Source organism: Molossus molossus, unplaced genomic scaffold (genome assembly GCF_014108415.1).
Source record: "Molossus molossus isolate mMolMol1 unplaced genomic scaffold, mMolMol1.p scaffold_m16_p_17, whole genome shotgun sequence".
Lineage (NCBI taxonomy): Eukaryota > Metazoa > Chordata > Mammalia > Chiroptera > Molossidae > Molossus > Molossus molossus.
In genome coordinates this window covers 65,536,939-65,559,073 of record NW_023425352.1, presented here as the reverse complement: position 1 = coordinate 65,559,073, position 22,135 = coordinate 65,536,939, and the positions used below count along the sequence as shown (strand labels likewise).

The 22,135-nt window shown below is 43.9% G+C and overlaps 1 pseudogene; it reads left to right on the top strand.

Annotated features, from left to right (window-relative positions):
- Positions 1-1,400: 1,400 nt before the first annotated feature.
- Positions 1,401-16,466, top strand: LOC118632109 (annotated as a pseudogene).
- Positions 16,467-22,135: the final 5,669 nt, after the last annotated feature.

Sequence of the window (22,135 nt, the reverse complement as noted above, 5' to 3'; positions counted from 1 at the left end):
TGCCGAGCAGACATCTGCTTGGACTTGGGCTCCAGGATTGCTGTGATGTGCGACGAAACTGCTCCTCCCCCAGGAGCTCCAAGGACTGGGCGAGGCACACAGGGGAAGCATCTCCTGTAGCAGAAGGTGGAGTGGCTCAGTTTAGAGCAGGGTGTGAGCAAAGGGCTGCAGGAGTGGAGAAGATGGACCAAATGGAACTTTGGAGGTCGGGAGGCCTTCATGAGAAAAGGAAACTGACCTGTGCCTCTGGAAAAAAAAAAAAGGGAGAGATTCTGAAGTAGGGGGAAAGGAAATGAACATAGCCAACATTTCTCCTCCTGGTCCTTGTACTTCCCCAGCCACCCCCTCGGTACCTGCCTCCTTGATCCTCCTTGAAGCCTGGTCTCCAACAGCAGGACAGCTAGGCAAACCCAGCTCTGAAGCCAGGCTCAGCCACTCGCTTCTCCTTGCCTGCTCTGGGACAAGGCCAAGGTGAGGGCAGAAAGAAGGGGTTTCAAAATGCATGGCAGCTACTGTCTTTGAGTCACATTGTCCTGTGCAAGGGGCACTGAAACTTCTGTCTAAAAGCACTGCCAAGAGGACTCCCAATGTGAGTTGTCTAGCACAGTGCCCACCACAGAGTGCCCTGCGACCATCAGTTGTTGCAAAGAGCCATCTTTTGTTCACATCCAGTGCAGCATCCTCACAGCCACCTGGAGTGGATCCCCATGGAGAAGCACTCTCAGAGACAGCCTGCTCAGGGTCAAGCACGCAGTTAGTGCTTAATAACTGTGACGGTGCCAGTTCACTGTTCAATGAGCAAGAGGAGAGCTCGAGGCAGTGCTGGGAGGTGAGCTCTGAACAGGGAGCTCCCTGAGGGTTGCAGCATTGGGGGGGGGGGAGGGGGCTCCAGAAGGGGCCAGAGTTGGGGGGAAAGGTGGGGAAGGAAAAGTGGGTTTTTCTGCCTGGGTTCCCAGGGGGCACTGTGTCATCATCCTCACAGATGTGGTAGTGGACTCTGTGGGTCTGTGTGTGTTTTATAATGTATAGTTCAAAACAATGCCCCTCTTTTCCACAGGCATAGCTCTTGGTGGTGGTTAGAGAACTGGCCACCAGGGGGTGTGAGTTGTTCCCTCAGTGACCACATGGCCACGTGAGTGTAAGAAATGCACTTCTACTACAGCGCTGATGACAGCTAAGCTTGGATAACTTTGTTTTCCAGTCTCTTGAGACCATAATTGTTTGGACAGCTCCCCAGACTGGGCCTCTCAATGACTCACTGAGAATCTAATGAACTAAGACAAAGCTGGTCTCTTTGAGTGCTGGGCTGGTGGGAACCAGGGCCAGAGGGAGCTCTGTGTCATCAGAATCACTTGAAAGATGGATGCCATGGAGATCCAAGACCTCAGAGCCGCATAGAGATGGTCATCAGTCTGGAGAGAGTTGAGGTGAGAGGCAAGAAGCCCAAGGAGACCACACTGGAGAATGACTCTGCTGACCATGTGCTGTTGGAATTTTAGAGCCCCTGTGACATCTACTGACTCTGGTAAATGTGTGTCTACTGCTATTAATGGTCTGATCTCTGGCATGTGCCAGCATCCCCACTGGCTGCTCTGGAGGAGAGCAAGGACTGGGAGAAACTTCTGTAGAAAGACGTGGTCAGCACCTTCCATCAGCTGCTGGTCTCAGCTGCTGACCAGGAGCCCAGCCTGGTTGTGGAGTTGCCTGGGGCTTGTCCCTGTGGACAGAGCCAAGCTGGAAGGCCTTTCCCTGGGCCCTATGTGAAGACCACAGCATCTGATAACACATTCCGTGCACAGAGCTCCAGGAAGGGAGGTGTGAGGAACTCCACAGACCCTCTCCCCAGAGAAACAAGCAAAGCTTGGGAAAACTGTTTTGTAAAAGTGTACCCTTTAAAGCCTCTGGAAATTGTCCTAAGGGCATTCAATAAATGAAGAATAATTTATTCAAGAAAATCTACTAAAATTCAGTAAGAATGGAAAGTCTGTGGGATTTGCATCATATCCTGCTCCTTCCCTCCTCCCCTCTCCCCAGATCAGTCTGACTAAGCCTCTACTCTGGACAGATGTAGCCAAGAAGACAAGACTCCCTCTCACCTCCACCCCCAATCAAGAGTGTAAAATAGCCCTGGCCAGTCTTGGTCAGCAGTTAGCACATTGGTCTGCAGATCAAATGGTCTTGGGTTTGATTCCAGGTTAAGAGCATGTACCTGGGCTACAGATTCAATCTCCAGCCTGGTCGTATGGGAGGCAACCAGTCGATGTGTCACTCTCACATCGATGTTTCCCTCTCTCTCTCTCCCCCTTCCATTCTGTCTAAAAATCAATGGAAAAATATCCTTGGGTGAGGATTAACCAAAGAAAAAGAAAAAAAAAAGAATGTAAAATAATTTAAAAAATACACATATTAGTTTCTTTCCCCCTGGTTCCTGACACAGGCTCCTAAAACACTCATAATTTTCTAAGTGGTAAGAGCACTAGAAGCATCTTATATTCTAATATTTGATCTTTGACCCAGCTTCCTGACACAGTGTTCTTAAATCCCTTAAAATGCTCTGGGAGTATCTTTTTTTTCCTTAATGAGGCAACTCTTGGTGAGCTCCTGGATAGCTTCAGGATGGGGGCTGGTCACCAGAAAGACAAAGCCATAATTAGAAGCTTGGAATTTTCAACCCCAACCCCCATCCTCCAAAAAGGGGAAAGACTGGAGATGAGTTAATGGTAGATCATGCCTACTCAATGAAGCCTCCATGAAAATCTCAAAAGTATGAATTTCAAGAGCTACTGGTTGGTGAACACGCCCACATGGCAGAATGGTACACCCCAGCTCCACTGGGACAGAAGTCCTTTCCAGGCCTCATCTTTCATCTGGTTGGTCATTTATATTATTCACTGTGTCGGTAAACAATAATGTAAATTAGGCACTTTAAAATGGAGCTGGAGCCTGGCCAGTGTGGCTCAGTGGTTGAGCATCGACCCATGTATCAAGAGGTTGCAGGTTCCATTTCTGGTCAGGACACATGCCCGGGAGGTGGGTCTGATCTCCAGTGGGGGACATGCAGGAGGTGGCCAATCGATGTTTCTAGCTCTCTCTCCCTCTCCCTTCCTCTCTCTCTAAAATTAATGAAGAAATATGTTTTAAAATGGAAGCACAGCAGCCATGCCAGAGGAACTGCCTTGCGTATCTTATGTCTCAAATCTTTGAAATGTTAAAACATAGCCAAATAACCTTAATACTGGGACTAAGCATCCTTGGTTCCTCAAAAACTGTTTGCAAAAATAACAAGCAGATATTATGACTACTGGACTGAATATTTATTTATTTATTTTTATTTTTTTTATATCATCTTTTTAAAATTACAGTTGACATGCAATATTATATTAGTTTCAGGTGTACACCCAGTGATTAGACATTATATAACTTACTAACTGTTCATTCCAATAAATCTATATCCTATATGACACCATGCATAGTTATTTGAATATTATTGACTATATTCCCTAGGTGTACTTTACATCCCCATGACCCTTCTGTAACAACCAATTTGTACTTCTTAATTCCTTCATCTTTTTCGCTCACCCACCAACCCCCTTCCCATCTAGCAACCATCAAAATGTTCTATGTATCTGAGTCTGTTTTTGTTCATTTATTTTTTTAGATTCATTTGTTGATAGATATGTATTTGCTGCCAATTTATATATATGTATTTATTGCCAATTTATTGTTCATATTTTTTACCTTTTTCTCTTTTCTTTTTCTTAAACTCATCTTTATTGTTGAATGTATTACAGATGTTTCTCCTTTTCTCCCCTTTGACCCCCTCCTCCCCATTCCCACCCCCTCCTGCCTACTCCACACTATTGTCAGTGTCCATTGTTTGTGCATATATGCATAAAAGTTCTTTGGTTTATCTCATCCCACCCTCCCTCCCCCTTTCCCTTTGAGGTTCATCAGTCTAACAACCAATTTGTACTTCTATTTTTTTTTTTTATCCTCACCTGAGGACATTTTTCAATTTTTTGTTCAGATAGAGTGGGAGGAAGAGAGAGAGAAACATCTATGTGCAAGGGACACATCGAATGGTCACCACCCACACACCCAACCAGGGCCAGGGACAAACTGCAACTGAGGTATGTGCCCTTAGCAGGAACCGAACCCAGGTCTCTCTGGACCACAGGCTGACGCTCTAACCGCTGAGCCAAACCGGCCAGGGCCCAATTTGTACTTCTTAATTCCTTCATCTTTTTCACCCATTCCCCCAACCCCCACCCATCTGGCAAGCAATGAAAAGTTCTCTGTATCTATGAGTCTGTTTCTGTTCTGCTTGCTCATTTTGTTTGTGGATTCAATTGTTGATAGATATGTATTAATTGCCATTTTATTGTTCATATTTTTGTTCTTCACCTTCAAGAAGACCCTTCAACATTTCATATAATACTGGTTTGATGGTGATGAATTCCTTTAGCTTTTTCTTGTCTGGGAAACTATATGTCCATCGATTCTAAATTATAGCTTTGCAGGATAGAATAATCTTGGTTGTACGTCATTGCTTTTCATCACCTTGAATATCTCTTGCCACTCCTTTCTGATCTGCAAAGTTTCTTTTGAGAAATCCGCTGACAGTCAATGGGAGCTCCTTTGTAGGTAGTGGACTGCTTTTCTCTTGCTGCTTTTAAGATTCTCTCTTTGTATTTAACCTTTGGCATTTTGATGATGATGTGTCTTGGTGTGGACCTCTTTGGGTTCAACTTGTTTGGGACTCTCTGTGCTTCCCTGGACTTGTATGGCTGTTTCCTTCACCAAGTTAGGGAAGTTTTCTGTCATTATTGTTTCAAATAGTTTTTTTTTAATTTCTTGCTCTTTCTCTTCTCCTTCAGGCACTCCTATGATGCAAATGTTGGCATGCTTGAAGTTGTCCCAGAGGCTCCTTACACTATCCTCATTTTTTTGGATTCTTTTTTCTTTTTTGCTGTTCTAGTTGGGTGTTTTCTGCTTCCTTATATTCCAAATTGATGATTTGCTTTTTGGCTTTACCTACTCTACTATTGATTCCCTGTAAATTATTCTTTATTTCAGTTAGTACATCCTTCATTTCTGACTGGCCCTTTTTTATGTTGTTGATGTTTTCATTAAGTTCCTCGGAGGTCTCCTTAAGTTCCTTGAAGGTCTTACTAAGTCCCTTGGATGTCTCACCAAGTTCCCTGAGCAACCTTATAACCTGTGTTCTGAACTCTGCATCTGTTAGATTGCTTATCTCCATTTTGTTTAGTTCATTTCCTGGAGTTTTGTTCTTTTCTTTCATTTGGAACATGTTTCTTTATCTCCTCATTTTGGCTGCTTCCCTGTGATTGTTTCTATGTATTAGGCAGAGTTGTTATGCCTCTTATACTTCGTAGGGTGGCCTACTATTGTAGGTGTCCTGTAGGATCCAGTGGCACAGTCTCCCTGATCACCCCAGCTGGGTCCTCGAGTTGCACCCCTAGTGTGGATTGTACACCCTTATCTTGTAATTGAGTCTTGATTGCTGTTGGCACATCAGTGGTAGGGGTTTACTCAGGCTGATCTGCTGCAAGGACTGGCTGTGCCCACTCGTCACTACCTTGGAGGATCAGCTATGTAGGGGCTCAACACACAGAGCAAGACTTACTTCAGCAGGGCTCTGGTACCCACTGAGTCCAGTCATTGAGTGTGTCACTTGTGGAGGTCATTGAGTGGTGGCATTTCAATGTGGTCTGAAGCTGTCTACAGAGTGTGCTGACTCTGGGGCAAGGTCAGCCACTGCATGTGCTCTATCCAGGGCCACCCAGCATAAGCTACAAAGTGATCTGCAGATGGCTGCTGCTTGTGCTGGACTTGGAGGTGTCCAGGAAAACCAAGTTGTAAACCAAGGCTGGCTGCTTCTGGTGCCAGGCCTGGGGCCACTTAATAAGAGGTATGGGGCTCGCTGAGACTGGCCCCTCTTGAGCCCCGGCTCTACACCATTCTTGTGGGCCACTGGGTCACACAAGCCCCTCTGGATCCCCGGTTTTCCTCCTTTCTTGTGGGCCACTGGGTCACACAGGTCCCTCTGGATCCTTGGCTTCCCATTGCTCTTGTGGGAAGCTGTGTTGTACAGGGCCCTATGGGGCACCTGGTCCCACTGCTGGTGGCTGGGGAGTGCTGCTGCCCTGTGGGTCTCAGCTCCTGCTCAGCCTTTGCTGTAGTTTTTGGGGATGGTTCTCTGTTATTGGTCTGTGGTTCTGTTGCCTGGGGATGGATGTCTGCTCCCCAGCCTCTGTTGCTGGGGGTATATCTGGACTCTGATTGGGCTGCTACTATGGGGGATAGTGCTGGGCTCCTGGGCTGTTTGCGGCTTCCGCAACTAGCACCTTGACGGCTCCACTACTGTGCACTGGTCTGTGTTGACACAGGGTGTCCACTGGTCTGATGGTGCCAAGTGCACTGGTGGGTTCAGGTACCAGATGCTGCTTGTTTGAGAGATTTTAGGAAACTCTGAAGCAGGATCCAAGATAGGCCAATACTATGGTAAAGCCTTTGGAAACAGCTTGGGTGGGCCCGAAAGTTGGGTGGGGCGGGGCCTCAGGGAATCATCAGGGCAGGGCAAACAGCGTGAGCCAGGTTGCTGGAGTCCCAGATCTGGAGGCTGTCTGCCTACCCTGTGCGGGACGAGCTCACCAAAGGAACAAAGGCTTCCACCAGCACATCTGTCCAGGAGAAAGCTGCCCCTCCAGCCCTTGCCTAGAGGCCAAACAGCCCAGTTCTTCTCTGTTCTTTGGTGCCCCTCCAGCTGCCTCCCCTGGGAGCCCAGAGGGAGCGGGTCTGAGTAAGTCTGTGCGCAGGCCCTTTAAGAGGAACTGCCGGGGCTTCCACAGCCGCAGCCTCCCTCTGCCTCAGTTCCTGAAGGTTTCTACAGCCAGAAGTGATGGGGATTCTCTTCCTGGCACTGGGACCCTGAGCTGGGTGCCTGGCGTGGGACGGGGACCCCTCACTCTTCAGAGAGGGCCTTCCCAGCCGAGGTGTCCTCCTGATTTTTATCCACCACATGTGGGTGTGGGACCAGCCCATCCGCCTCCGCTCTCCTACCAGTCTCGATGTGGCTGCTTCTTTATTTTTATTTATTTTTTATCTTTATTGTTGAATGTATTACAGATGTTCCTCATTTTTCCCCCATTGACCTGCTCCTTTCCACTCCCACCCCCCTCCTGCCTTTTCCCACACTGTTGTCTGTGTCCATTGGTTATGCATATAAGTTCTTTGGTTTATTTCTTCCCACCCCACAAACATTCCTTCCCTTTGAGGTTTGTCAGTCTAGCAACCAATTTGTTCTTCTTAATCTCTTCACCTTTTTCACCCATTCCCCCAACCCCCCTCCCATCTGGCAACCAACAAAATGTTCTCTGTATCTATGAGAATGTTTCTGTTCTGCCTGTTCATTTTGTTTGTAGATTCCATTGTCGGTAGATATGTATTTTTTGCCCTTATGTTTTTTCATATATTTTATCTTTTTCTTCAAAAAGACCCTTCAACATTTCATATAATAACGGTTTGGTGGTGATGAGCTCCTTTAACTTTTTCTTGTCTGGGAAAGTCTTTATATGGCCATCAATTCTAAATGACAGCTTTGCAGGATAGCGTAATCTTGGTTGTAGGTTCTTGTTTTTCATCACTCTGAATATTTCTTGCCATCCCTTCTGACCTGCAAAGTTTCTTTTGAGAAATCAGCTGACAGTCTAATGGGAACTCCCTTGTAGGTAACTAACTGCTTTTCTCTCTCTCTCTTTTTTTTATCCTCACCCGAGGACATTTTTCCTTTTTTTTGTTCAGGTAGAGTGGGAGGGAGAGAGAGGAACAGAGAGAGAGAGAGAGAGAAACATCGACGTGAAAGGAACACATTGAGTGGCCGCCACCTGCACGACCGACCAGGGCCGGGAACAAACTGCAACCGAGGTACGCGCCCTTAACGGGAACCGAACCCGGGTCTCTCAGGACCGCAGGCCGATGCTCTAACCGCTGAGCCAAACCGGCCAGGGCTAACTGCTTTTCTCTTGCTGCTTTTAAGATTCTCTCTTTGTCTTGAACCTTTTGCATTTTGACGATAGTGTGTCTTGGTGTGGGCCTCTTGGGTTTCACCTTGTTTGGGACTCTTTGTGCTTCATGGACTTGTATGTCTGTTTTCTTTACCAAGTTAGGGAAGTTTTCTGCCATTATTGTTTCGAATAGGTTTTCGATTTCTTGTTCTCTCTCTTCTCCTTCTGGCACCCCCAAGATGCGTATGTTGGCCCGCTTGAAGTTGTCCCAGAGGCTCCTTACACTATCCTCATTTTTTTGGATTCTTTTTTCTTTTTGCTGTTCTCATTGGGTGTTTTTTGCTTCCTTATAGTCCAAATCGATGGTTTGCTCCTTGGATTTACGTACTTTATTATTGAATCTGTGTAAATTATTCTTTATTTCAGTTAGTGCCTCCTTCATTTCTGACTGGTCCTTTTTATGCTCTTGAGGCCCTCACGAAGTTTGCTGAGGTTCTCACTAAGTTCACTGAGCATTTTTATAAGCAGTATTTTGAACTCAGCATCTGTTAGGTTGCTTATCTCCATTTCACTTAGTTCTTTTCCTGGAGATTTTTTCTGTTCTTTCACTTGGGACCTGTTTCTTTGTCTCCTCATTTTGGCTTCCTCCCTGTGTTTGTTTCTATGTATTATTTAATGGGGAGGTATGGGGCTAGTTGAGACCAGATGCTGCTCGTTTGAAAGAATTTAGGAAAACCTGAAGCAGGATCCAAGACAGGCCAATTCTATGGTAAAGCAACTGGCAACAGCTTGGGTGGGCCTGAAAGTTGGGTGGGGCGGGGCCTCAGGGAGTCACCAGGGCGGGGCTACCAGTGTGAGCCAGGTTGCTGTAGTCCCAGATATGGCTTCTGTCTGCTGCCTCAGGGAAGGGCTCACCAATGGAACAAAGGCCTCTGACAGCAAGTTTGTCCTGGAGAAAGCCCCCTCTTTAGCCCTTGCTCCAATGCCAAACAGCTCAGTTCTTCCCTGTATGTCTCTGGCGCCCCTCGACCTGCCTCCCCTCCAAGCTTAGAGGGAGAGAGTCCAATAAGTCTGTTCGTGGGCCCTTTAAGGGGAGCTGCCTGGGCTCCAGCCACCTCAGCCTCTCTGAGCCTCAGTTCCCACTGATTTTTCCAGCAAGAAGTTATGGAAACATCTCTTCCTGGCACTGGAACCCTGAGTGGGGTGCCTGATGTGGGACAGGGACCCCTCAGTCCTCAGAGAGGACCTTCCCAGCTAAGGTGTCCTCTTAATTTTTATTCGCCACACGTGGGTGTGGGACCAGCCCATCTGCCTCCGCCCCTCCTACCAGTCTCAATGTGGCTGCTTCTTTCTTTTGTGGTTGTAGGACTTAATTCAGCTCAATTTCAGGTAGTTCTGAATGATGGTTGTTTTGTAGTTTAGTTGTAATTTTGATGTGGTTGTGGGGGGACACGATACCACATTTACCTACCCGCCATCCTGACCCACCTCCTCCTCTTTTTCTGTTCTTCTTAAAGAAGATCCTTTAACATTTTATGTAATACTTGTTTGGTGGTGATGAACTCCTTAGCTTTTCTTTGTTTGGCAAGCTCTTTGTATGTCCTTTGATTCTAAATATTAGCTTTTCTGGATAAAGTAATCTTGGTTGTAGGTCTTTGCTTTCAGCACTTTGAATATTTCTTGCCACTCCCTTCTGGCCTGCAAAGTTTCAGTTGAGAAATCAGCTGACAGTCTAATGGGAGCTCCCTTGTAGGTAAGTAACTTTTTTCTCTTGCTGCTTTTAGGATTCTCTTTTTGTATTTAGCATTTTGCATTTTAATTGTGATGTGTCTTTATGTAGGCCTTTTTGGGTTCATCTTGTTTGGGACTCTGTGCTTCCTGGACTTGTATGTCTATTTCCTCTACCAGGTTATGAAAGTTTCCTGTAGTCAATATTTCAAATAGGTTTTCAATTTCTTGCTCTCCTTCTCCTTCCAGCACCCCCATTATATGAATGTTTTGTGCTTAAAGTTGTCCTAGAGGCTCTTTACTATCTTCATTTTTTTAGATTATTTTTTTTGCCCTCATCTGATGGGGTGTTTTTTGATTCCTTATATTCTAAATTGTTGATTTGATTCTCACCTTCATCTGCTCTACTATTTTTTTTTTTTTAATCCTCACCCGAGGATATTTTTCCATTTTTTGTACAGATAGAGTGGGAGGGAGAAAGAGGAAGGGAGAGAGAGAGAGAGAAACATCGACGTGAAGGGACACATCGAGTGGCTGCCACCCGCACGACCAACCAGGGCCGGGGACAAACTGCAGCCGAGGTACATGCCCTTAGCGGGAACCGAACCCAGGTCTCTCCAGACCGCAGGCCAACTCTCTAACCGCTGAGCCAAACTGGCCAGGGCTGCTCTACTATTGATTACTGTAAATTAGTCTTAATTTTAGTTAGTGTATCCTTCATTTCTGATGGGTTCTTTTTTGTGATTTTTATGTCCTTATTTATGTTGTTGAAGTTCTAAGTTCAACTACTCTTTCCTTAAGTTCACTAAGTATCCATATAACCAATATTTTGAACTCTGCATCTAATAGATTGCTTGTCTTCATTTTGCTTAGTTCTTTTTCTGGAGATTTGTTCTGTTCTTTCATTTGGGTCATGTTTCTTTGTCTCCTCATTTTGGCAGCCTCTCTGTGTTTGTTTTTGTGTACTAGGTAGAGCTGTTACTTCTCCTGGGCTTGGTAGAGTGACCTAATGTGGTAAGTGTTCTGTAGGATCCAGTGGCACAGCCTCCCAGATAACCCAAGCTCTAGGTGTGCCCCACAACCAGTGTGAGCTGTATATACCCTTCTATTGTAGTTGAGCCTTGGCATGTCAATGGGAGGGATTTATCCCAAGGCTGATTAGCTGCAAGGACTGCCTGTCACCACTGACCGCTGTGGAGGATCAGCTGTGCAGGGGCCAGCTCCACAGAGCAGGACTTATTTCAACAGGACTCTGGTGCCTGCTGGGTCTACCCCTTGAGTGTGTCACTGCGGAAGTGGTTGAGTGGTGCTTTAACATGGTCTAAAGATATTTATCAGGTACCTGGTTCTGGGTCCTCCCAGGAGGTGCAGACCAAGGTCAGCTGCCACCTGTGTTCTGACCAGGGCCACCCAATTTGAACTACAACGTGATCTTCAGATGGCTGCTTCAGTTCGAATTGTGGTACCCACCAAAGTGTCCCAAACTTCAGTTCATAGTGTAGCCTTTCACAAGCTCTGCCAAGCCCAGCACAAGCAACAACCAACCACAGGTCACTTTGTAATTCCCACCAAGCTGCTCCAAGCACAAATGGTGGCTGAGCTTGGTCTTTATTAGAGCCCCTACAAGAGACTCCAGAACCAACAAACCTGGCGAGTGGCTTCAGTCCACACAGAGCACCACCCAACCAATGTCATAAATAACATAAATGAAGGGCAGACTCAGAGAACCACTAAAGTAACACTTACTCCATGAGGGTCAGCCGTTGTATAATAGCTTTTATGCTATAGTCACAGCCAGCCCTCACATACAGTCAGCCTGAAGGTGAATTATACCCTGTGGTGTGACAACAGCAACCAAGGAGAGTACACAGAACCCACACAAAAGACAACCTTGGAGCATCCAATTCAGGTGACTAAGGATACTGCATCACTGGGCCTCAGAGGACACCTACTACATAAGGCCACTCTGCCAAGACTAGGAGATGTAACAGCTTTACCTAATACCTAGAAATACACACAGGGAGTCAGCTAAAATGATGAAACAAAGAAACATGTCCCAAATGAAAGAACAGAACAAAACTTCATAAAAGAAGAATAAAATGACCATCAATATATTCCTATCAATAATCACTTTAAATGTAAATGGCTTAAATGCTGCAATCAAAAGATATAGAGTAGCTGAATGAATAAGAAAACAAGTTTTGGCCCTGGTCGCTTTGGCTCAGCGGTTAGAGCGTCGGCCTGCGGTCCGGAGAGACACAGGTTCGGTTCCCGCTAAGGGCATGTACTTCGGTTGCAGTTTGTCCCAGGCCCTGGTTGGTCGTGCGGGTGGCAGCCACTCGATGTGTCCCTTCACGTCAATGTTTCTCTCTCTCTCTCTTCCTCTCTCTCCCTCCCACTCTATCTGTACAAAAAATGGAAAAATGTCCTCAGGTGAGGATAAAAAAAAAAAAAGAAAGAAAACAAGTTTTGTATGCTGTCCATAAAAGACCCACCCCAGAATGAAAGATACACAAAAACTAAAAGTAAAGGGATAAAAAAAGATACTTCATGCAAATAAAAAGAAAAAAAGCAGCTGGGGTAGCAATAATTATATTTGACAAAATATACTTAATTAAGAGGTTTTTATTTTATTTATTTTTCTAAATCCTCACCCTAGGATATTTTTCCATTTATCTTCAGATAGAGTGTATGTGTTGGGGGAGAGAGAGAGAAAGAGAGGAGAGAGAGAGAGAGAGAGAAACACATCGATGTGAGAGTGACACACTGATTGGTTGCCTCCTGCACGACCCCTACCAGGGCTGGGGACTGAACTCAACAGAGGTACGTGCCTTTGACAGGAATCAAGCCTGCGAGTCTTTGGTCCATGGGCTGACACTCTAACCGCTGAGCTAAACCAGTCAGGGCTGACAAAATAGGCTTTAAAATAAAGGCTATAGTAAAAAACAAAGAATGACACTATATAATGATAAAAGGAGAAATCCAACAAGAGGATGAAACCCTTGTAAACATTTATGCATTGAACATAGGAGGACCTAAATATGTAAAGCTAATATTGATGAACATGAAGGGAGAGATCCACAGTAATACAGTCATCGGGGATTTTTTGTTTTTTAATCCTCACCTGAGGATATTTTTCTATTTATCTTCAGACAAAGTGGGAGGGAGAGAGGGGGAGAGAAAGGCACAGAGAGAGAAACATCAATGTGAGAGGGACACATCGACTGGTTGCCTCCTGCACAACCTCAACCACAGCCAGGGATGAACCACAACTGAGGTACGTGCCCTTGGCCGGAATCAAACCAAGATTCACTGGTCTAGGGGCTGATGGTCTTCTGCTGAGCCAAACTGGCCAGGGCATAGTAGGGGATTTTAATACCCCAGTGACATCAAGGATAGATCTTCCAGACAAAATCAATAAGAAAACAGCGATTTTAAATGACATACTAGATCACATGGATTTAATTGATATCTTCAGAGCATTTCACCCCAAAGCATAAGAATATACATTCTTTTCCAGTGCACATGGAACATTTTCTTTCTTTCTTTTTTTTAAATCCCCACCTGAGGGCATTTTTTTTTTTTTTTTTTTGCATTCATTTTCAGATAGAACAGGAGGGAGAGAGGGAGGAAGAGAGAGAGAAAGATCAATGTGAGAGAGACACATCGAGTGGCTGCCACCCACACGACCCCAACCAGGGCCGGGGAAAAACTGCAACCGAGGTACATGTCCTTAGCAGGAACCAAACCCGGGACTCTCTGGTCTGAGGGCTGACGTTCTAACTGCTGAGCCAAACCGGCCAAGGCTGCACATGGAACATTTTCTAGGCTGGACTACATGTTAGGACACAAAAAAAGTCTCAATAAATTTAAGAAGATTAAAATCATATCAAGCATCTTCTCTGATTATAATGGTATGAAACTAGAAATCAATAACAGAAAAAAACTGAAAAACACACAAAGACATGGAGGCGAAAAACCATGTAACTGAATAATGAATGGGTTAACAACGAGATCAAGGAAGAAATCAAAAGATATCATGAAACAAATAAAAACAAGAACACAGCCCTGGCCAGTTTGGCTCAGCCATTAGAGCATCGGCCCACAGACTGGACAGTCCTGGGTTTGGTTCCCGCTAAGGGCACGTATCTCCGTTGCAGTTTGTTCCCGGCCCCAGTGTGGGTGGGAACCACTCGATATGTCTCTCTCACACAGATGTTTCTCTCTTCTTCCTTCTCTCCCTCCCACTCTACCACTCTATCTGAAGATAAATGCAAAAAAAAAGTCCTCGGATGAGGATAAAAAAATAATAAAATAAAAACAAGAACACAACAACCCAACATCTATGGGACATATCAAAAGCAGTCCTAAAGGGAAATTTATAGCATTATAGGCTTATCTCAAGAAACAAAATAAAATCTCAAATAAACAAACTGTACACTTAAAGGAATTTGAAAAGAACAACAAACAATGCTCAAAGTGAATAGAAGGAAATACTAAAGATCAGAGAAAAAAATAAACCCTAAAAAACAAAAAAAAAGCAATAAAACCAAGAGCTGGTTTTTGAAAAGATAAACAAGACTGATGAACCTTTTACCAGACTCATGAAATAAAACAAAGAGAGGACTCAAATCAAATCAGAAATAAAAGAGGAGAAGTAACAACAGACACCACAGAAATACAAAGGACTATAAGTAAATATTACAAACTAAATACCAAAACATTGGAAAATATGGACAAAATGGATAAATTCCTAGAAACAAACAATCTTCTATAACGGAATTGGGAAGAATCAGAGAATCTGAATAGACAGATTACAACAAATGAAATTGAAGCAGTAATAGAAAAACTTTCATTAAACAAAAGTCCTGGACCAGATGAATTTTCAGATGAGTTTTTACCAAACATTCAAAGAAGAGTTAACACTTATCCTCAAACTATTCCCCAAAATTTCAAGTATGGAAGATTCCCAAGCCCATTTTATGAGGCCAGCATTATTTTAATTTAAAAACCAGATAAAGACACTACAAAAAAATTATAGGCCAATATCCTTGATGAACATAAATGCAAATATACTCAACAAAATATTAACAAACTGTACTCAGCAATACATTAAAATGACCATACACTATGATCAAGTAGGATTTATTTTGGGGATCCAAGGTTGGTTCAAAATCTGCAAATCAACAGAAATGATACACTACATAAGCAAAATGAAGGTTAAAAATTGTATGATCATATCAGTACATACTGAAAAAGCACTGACAAATCCAACATGCATTTATGATTTAAAGAAACTCAGAAAAGTGGGGATAGATGGAACATACCTCAACATAATAAAGGCCATATATGCCAAACCTACAGCTAACATCATACTCAACAGTGAAAAGCTGAAATCTTTTTCTTTAAGATCAGGAATAAAACAAGGATGTGCACTTTTACCACTTTTATTCAATATAGTATTGGAAGTTCTAGCCACAGCAATCAGACAAGAAGAAGAAATAATAGGTATCCAAATTGGAAAGAAAGAAAGAAAACTGCCATTATTTATAGACAACATGATATTATATAGAAAAACGTAAAGATTCCACCAAAAAACCCCCCATTAGAACTAATATATAAATTCAGCAAGTATCAGATACAAAATGAATATTCAGAAATCAGTTGCATTTTTATACACCAGTAATAAACTATCAGAAAGAAAAATTTAAAAAATCTCATTTCAACTGCATTAAAAAAATACCCAGGAATACATTTAACCAATGAGGTGAAAGATCTGTGCTCAGAAAACCATTAGACATTGAAGAGAAAATTGAATAGGAATGGATAGAAAATGTCCATACTACCCAAAGCAGCCTACAGATTCAATGCAATCCCTATCAAAATACCAAAGGCATTTTTCACAGAACTAGAACAAATAATTCTAAAATTTATATGGAACCACAAAAATCTCCCAGTAGCCAAAGCAATCTGAAGAAAGAAGAGCAGAGTTGGAGGTGTTGTACTACCTGATATTAAACTATACCACAAGGCTGTAGTAATCAAAACAGCGCTGTCCTGGTGCCGCGGCTCATCAGTGCTGCAGCGGGGCAGTTCTCGCCTTGCTGTGTGTGTGTGAGTGAGAGAGCGAGTAAGTGAGAGTGTGTGTGGGAAGGGAACTAGCTTGGTGGTGGTGGTGACTTCCCCTCCCCTGCACCCTTTCTCCTTTTCTGCTGCTGCTGCAGTGACTGTCCCTGGGCAGTAGAAAACGAGCAATAATGATGACATTGATGACATTGATGACATCGAAGTGGAGAGCAAGGACGATCAACTGAGGTTTTAATCTGCAGCTGACAAAAGGGGCTCATCATGGTGCACTGGAACTAACGCACAGGGACCACATCAAAGAGCTTCCACAGCCTGCAGGACTGCGGTGCAGCATTCCAAGGAGAGAAAGCATCCCGGGCCCAAATTCTAGACAAAGCCAAAGAGTCATATCCACACACACCAGCGAGATATTGATGACCTCAAGGGGCAGAATACTTTTCTGGAGCAGCAAGTCCATGTACTGGAGTACCCAACTGCACACCAACTACCTCTCCTCAGACAACAGCCTCTACACAGTTCTAAATGCAGCACCATCTCTGCCTTTGATGGGGGATCCAACTCCAGCTTCTAGTTATGCCTGAAAAACCCCAAAGCAGGAAGAAATGCTGGGTGGAGGCCAGCTGAACTCCGAGGGGCAGTCCAGCAATAAAAACTGTCTGTCTCCCTGGCCTGTTTGGCTCAGCGGTTAGAGTGTCGACCTGTGGTCCAGAGAGACTGGGTTCGGTTCCCGCTAAGGGCGTGTACCTCGGTTGCGGTTTGTCCCTGGCCCCGGTTGGTCGTGTGGGTGGCAGCCACTCGATGTGTCCCTTTCATGTCGATGTTTCTCTCTCTCTCTCCTTCCCACTCTATCTGAGCAAAAAATGGAAAAATGTCCTCGGGTGAGGGGAAGAAAAAAGTTTTAAAAAAAAACCCCAAAACTGTCTGTCTTTTCCATCATCTCATCATCCTTTAATTCATTTTTGGAACCCGTAGTACCACTTAAGAGATTTTATATTATTCCTCTTTCTCTCTCTCTCTGTTTTAAAATTTTATTTTTATGTAGAAGCTCTTGGACAACAGCTCTTGTTTTCTTTTCCCATTTCCACTATTTTTTTTTTTTTTTTTTTTAACATTTGCCTTCAGGGGTTCCCTGTCCCCACCAGGAGTGTTTAAACCAAAACATCCCAACTTGGCAGCTGTTTCTGTGGAGGACAAACAGCTGGCCAGACCTCTGAGCACATGGAGTCTTGACCCCTCACCAGCTCCTCCAGCCTGCCAGGCACAGGCCCAGAGGACCCTTGTCCCTTCTAGTCCTCTCCTCCGGGGCTACCCTCACCTGTGTGACTGACTGCAAATCTGTGGACTGTTCTACTTTAAGAAAGTGACTGGCTTAAGAAGTAATCAGAATTACCCCCTTTTCAAAGGATTTTTTTCCCCTGAAAAGCACTTATCACTCCTTGACCAGAGCCTTCGAGAAGTCTGTGTATGGAAGGAGGGGGCAGATGTGCAGCCTCTTTCACTCTTGCTTCCCTCAGCAGCCTCAGGGCGGGCTCCGCACTGGCTTGGTGCGGTGGGTGTCAGTAGTGAAGTGGCGGCTGCCAGAGGGTGTGAGGGGGTGGGGCAAGGAGGGAGGATCAGGTCGGGTAGAGGTTTTGTATGATGTTTTGATATTTATTTCTTGCTACGGAAATTTGAATCTGAGTGAATGTCCCTATTTCTGATGATTCATAAAATAATGATCCAATCTTCTTTTCTTTCCATGTATATTTCTAAGAAATAGAGCTATTTGATTTTTATGTAAATACCAAGAGCAATTTACATGGAGCTAAACTTGCACTCCAGTGCGGCCCCTTCCCACCTTCCCCACACTTGCCTGTTGTCCTTTTTCGACAGTCTGGACCCCCCCCCCCCCCCACCATGTGATCCAGCCTTGGTCCTGGCTCTGGTCAGCAGATCCTAGTGAAAGGTTTTGTGTGTTTAGGGCTCATTCCCTGTCTTTTCTTCTACTCCGTTCCCGGCATTTGCCAATTTCTAGTATGTAGTAGTCTAAGTCCATGTTCGATTTAATTCCATGGAAGTAAAAGGTGTGTTGTTCATACTGTCAAAGAATTGTCTTGCAACTTAAGGTTTCTCCCTTTACTACAAGAATATAAATAAAAACTTATTTTATCCTTAAAAAAAAAAAAAAAAAAGCATGGTGCTGGCATAAAAACAGATACATAGGTCAATGAAACAGGATACAGAGCCCAGAAGGAAACCCAAGCCTGTATGGTCAATTAATCTACCACAAAGGAGGCAAGAATATACAGCGGTGCTTGAAAAATTGGACAGACACATGCACAAAATAAAACCAGCCTTCTTTCTTACACCCCGTGCAAAAATAAACTCAAAATGGATTAAAGTCTTAAATGTGATCATTAAAACCACAAAACTCCTACAAGAGAGCAGGGTGTGCAGATGTCTCTCTGTGCATAGAGGTTGGACTAGTGTCTGGCTGCAGCTGGGACTGAGTTCCCGGGCTTTGAGGCTCAGCTCGGCTGTGAGCTGATCTTGGCTTTGGTGGTTGGCCTCCCCCTGGTGGTGGGGACACAGCAAAGCAGAAAGGAGCTTGGGCCTGGATCTCAGGCAGGGTAGGAGGCAGATGGGCCTGCTGGGGGAGGATGTGGAGGCAAAGATGGACACCCTAGAGGAGAAGAGCTTGGCGCTCTCTCTTCAGCCTCTGATGCAGAATTTGACGCTGTGGCTGGATGTTCAGAGGACATTATCATGGACTGAGACTACTGGGAGTCTGAAGACACAGAAGACAATAAACTCACCTACACACTTATTATTATTATTATTTTGCATCTAGAAATGTTTATTTTATGCAAAACACTTAAATATGATTATGTGTATGCAAAAATGCATCCATTACCTCTGCTGAACAATGCCAAGAAACAACATATCGATGCAACAGTTGTCTTCTAGAATAAACATAAAAACTGAGCCCAGACTGGCAGACAAAAGCAAAAAACTTACTCCTAATAGCACAATGCTGAAAATTAATAGCAATCTTAAACACCTCAACCTTATTTTTACAAAGCTGCTAAAGTTCAACTATTTTAAAATATTGACGTTTTTTACATTAATGATAAAAATATGATGACAAACATTATAAGACCAAATAGATAGTCTTACTTCTTTAGAGCTCCAAATATTCCAACATAATCACAGGAGTAAAAACCTTTTTAAAGTGAAATGCTTTATGAAACAACAAATATATACATGCATTGCAAATTATATTAAACTAAAATGGAACAGAAATGAAAATGTAAAGGGATATAAAATCAATAATAAACTATTTTTTCACTCTGATAAAAATCAGAAAGCAACATTTATAAAATTGCCAGCACATCACTTTTTGTAGCAGGACTGCAACCTGCACATCGCAGCTCTGCAGAAAAGTGGGCAGGCAGAAAGGATTATACATGAACATTTCCAAAGGAAAAACAAAGAAATATTTAATCTGATTTCTTTTCTTCTAAAAAATCAATTCAGTAGATTTCTATATTTTTCTTGTGTAACATGGGAATTCCACTGATAAATTTTCATGCTAGTGTAAGGACATGCTGTTACTTTTAAAAAAATGAAAACTGCAGCATGGAAATGAATGATGGATTCTGCCTTTAAACTCCAGATATGCAGGAACTGGAACCAAGTGTTAAGCAATTTGCTTAATTATTAATTTTTTTAAAAAATAATTTTTCTGCCCAGCCAGTGTGGCTCAGTGATTGAGCGTTGATCTATGCGCCAAGAGGTCGCCGATTTGATTCCCGGTCAGGGCACATGCCCAGGTTGTGGGCCCGATGCCCAGTGGGGGCATGCAGGAGGTGGCCAGTGGATGTTCTCTCTCATCGATGTTTCTATCTCTCCTTTCCTCTCCCTTCCTCTCTCTCTGAAATCAATAAAGAAAAATTATTTTTATTGGAGAGAGCAAGGGAGAGGAGACTTTAGAGAGAGAAGAAGGAAGAGGAAGAGAGAGTTAGAAACATGAATGAGAGAGAACATCGATTGGCTACCTCCTGCATGCCCCCCACTGGAAATTTGGCCCACAATCTGCGCATGTGCCCCGACCAGGAATTGAACCGGTGACCTCTTGGTGCATGGGTCGATGCTCAACCACTGAGCCACACCAGTGGGCTTAATTATTAATTTTTTATAAGAAAAATCTGGGGGGAGGGTAGAGGAGAGTTTTAGCTTCTCTCTGAGGAGTTCCTGCTGTACATTTCCATCAAAGGACTTGTGATCATGTGAAAAGGAAGTAATAGTTTCTTTCAGTTTTCAAGGCAGAAAGTATGTGTTCTAAAATTAACTTCATTTTCTAGTTGGGTACATTTTGAATCCAAGTTTTTGCAAAAGCCGGAGCCAGTTTGTTTAGTCTTCATTTTCTTCCTTTGTGAACGAGTTTTCCTTCTACCGTTGTAAATCAATTTGTCTCTGCTGGGGCTGTCTTTCTGGCTTCATCATGAAGTTCTGATCTTTTGGCATTACCTGCTCCCAAATGCCCAGGGCTTGTCTGACGGACTGTGGCTCTCTTCCTTCCCTTGCTAACAGGTTTACTTATATTACTATTTTTGGTTGTGTTGCCCTAAGATTCAGACTTGGGTCGATCTTCCCTCCTGGGCTTTGGAGAAGCAGGTGGTTCTGATTCATCTACTTTCTCATCTGTTTGGTTGGATATTCTCTGCACCAGCTGCTGTTACTGTTCTTTTCTCTCCTTGGTCACTACTGCGTTTGCCCTGAGTAGCCTGATCAGAATTAATCTTCTGATGCTGTACTGGGTAAATATTCTTTCTAGGTGTGACAGGAATAATTTCCACGGGTTCTCTTCATTTTCACTAACTCCAGTTTCTGCTGCCTGTGACCTTTGTTCACTTGACTGATTTCCAGTTGAAGGGTTTGGCTCTGAATTTACATTAATATGCTTCCAGTCTCCGCTCCAGTGCTTCTAACGTATGACTTCCTTCCTGTTGCTGATCAAGGCTTGTTTACTGCACCTAATACCCCAGCAGGCCTTGGCTTTCCTGTTGACAGAAGTACTCTTGTTTCTTCTGAAATAGAACTCTGTCATTACAGAAGTCCTTTTCAGATTGTGCAAGAAAATTTCATCGAAAGACATGAATCCTTTGGTGAATCTGCATTGCACAAAGCACTTTCACTATTTACAACACACAGCTACATCAGATACTGTCTAAAGTCTTTCATTTGTCTTGGATTCATCTGGAAACCAGGCATCTTTTGCTAACTTGTTCTTTGCTGGAGTTGATTCCTGGGTTTAACGTGGCGGCTTTCATAACATCTTCACAGCACCATACAGATGAAGTGGCTGGTGACATTTCGACATGCTGCTCACGTTTACCGATTTTCTGGTGTTTAAAGAGACATTTCTGGACTACAGAACAGAAAAAGACCACCAGAGACTGGACGTAAGCAGTGGTTTAGTGGTGACTTCACTGTACAAATCATCTCTGCCAGCTTCCCAGAACCATCTGTGGCAAGAAGTCCCACCTCCAGGCGATGAGATCGTCCCAGACTTTGGCCACCCAGTACACTGGGAGAGGCTTCAGTTAATGACAGAAGAATGCATCTTGGAAAGACTGACTATTCTGTAACTCGTCATGAATATGAAGTATTGATGGGTCAAAAAATGTTACCTGACCCTCCTGGGACCTATTTCTCCTTGTCTAGTAACCCTAGTACTTCTCCTAATACATCTCTCTCTCAGGGGCTTCTGAGTTGGTCTCCTCTGGAGCAAGCCCATGCCCAGCATTCCACCTGGGATGGGGTCTTCTTCAGCATGTATGTTGGTGTGTCAGACCCCCCAGTCACCAGCCCTCTTTGTTTCAGCAGGTTTTGCAATAATCTTTTTATGAACTCACAGCTTTTTTTAAAACTTTTTTTTTTTATCTTCACTCGAGGACATTTTTCCTTTCTTAGTTCAGAGAGAGTGGGAGGGAGAGAGAAACATCGACGTGAAAGGGACACATCAAGTGTCCCCCAACCAGGGCTGGGAACAAACTGCAGCCGAGGTACGTGCCCTTAGCGGGAACCGAACCTGGGTCTCTCTGGACCGCAGGCCGACACTCTAACTCCTGAGCCAAACCGGCCAGGGCTGAACTCATAGCTTTTATATGCTTTGAAGTTCAGTCCTTCAGCCTCAAATGGGGTTTTTGACTGGGGATATTTTTCTAGGGTATTACTCAAGCCAGCTGCCTATCTTATGATTTCTGAGGCTCCTTTATTACAGCTAGTCTTGGCTGTAGGAATCAACTGAG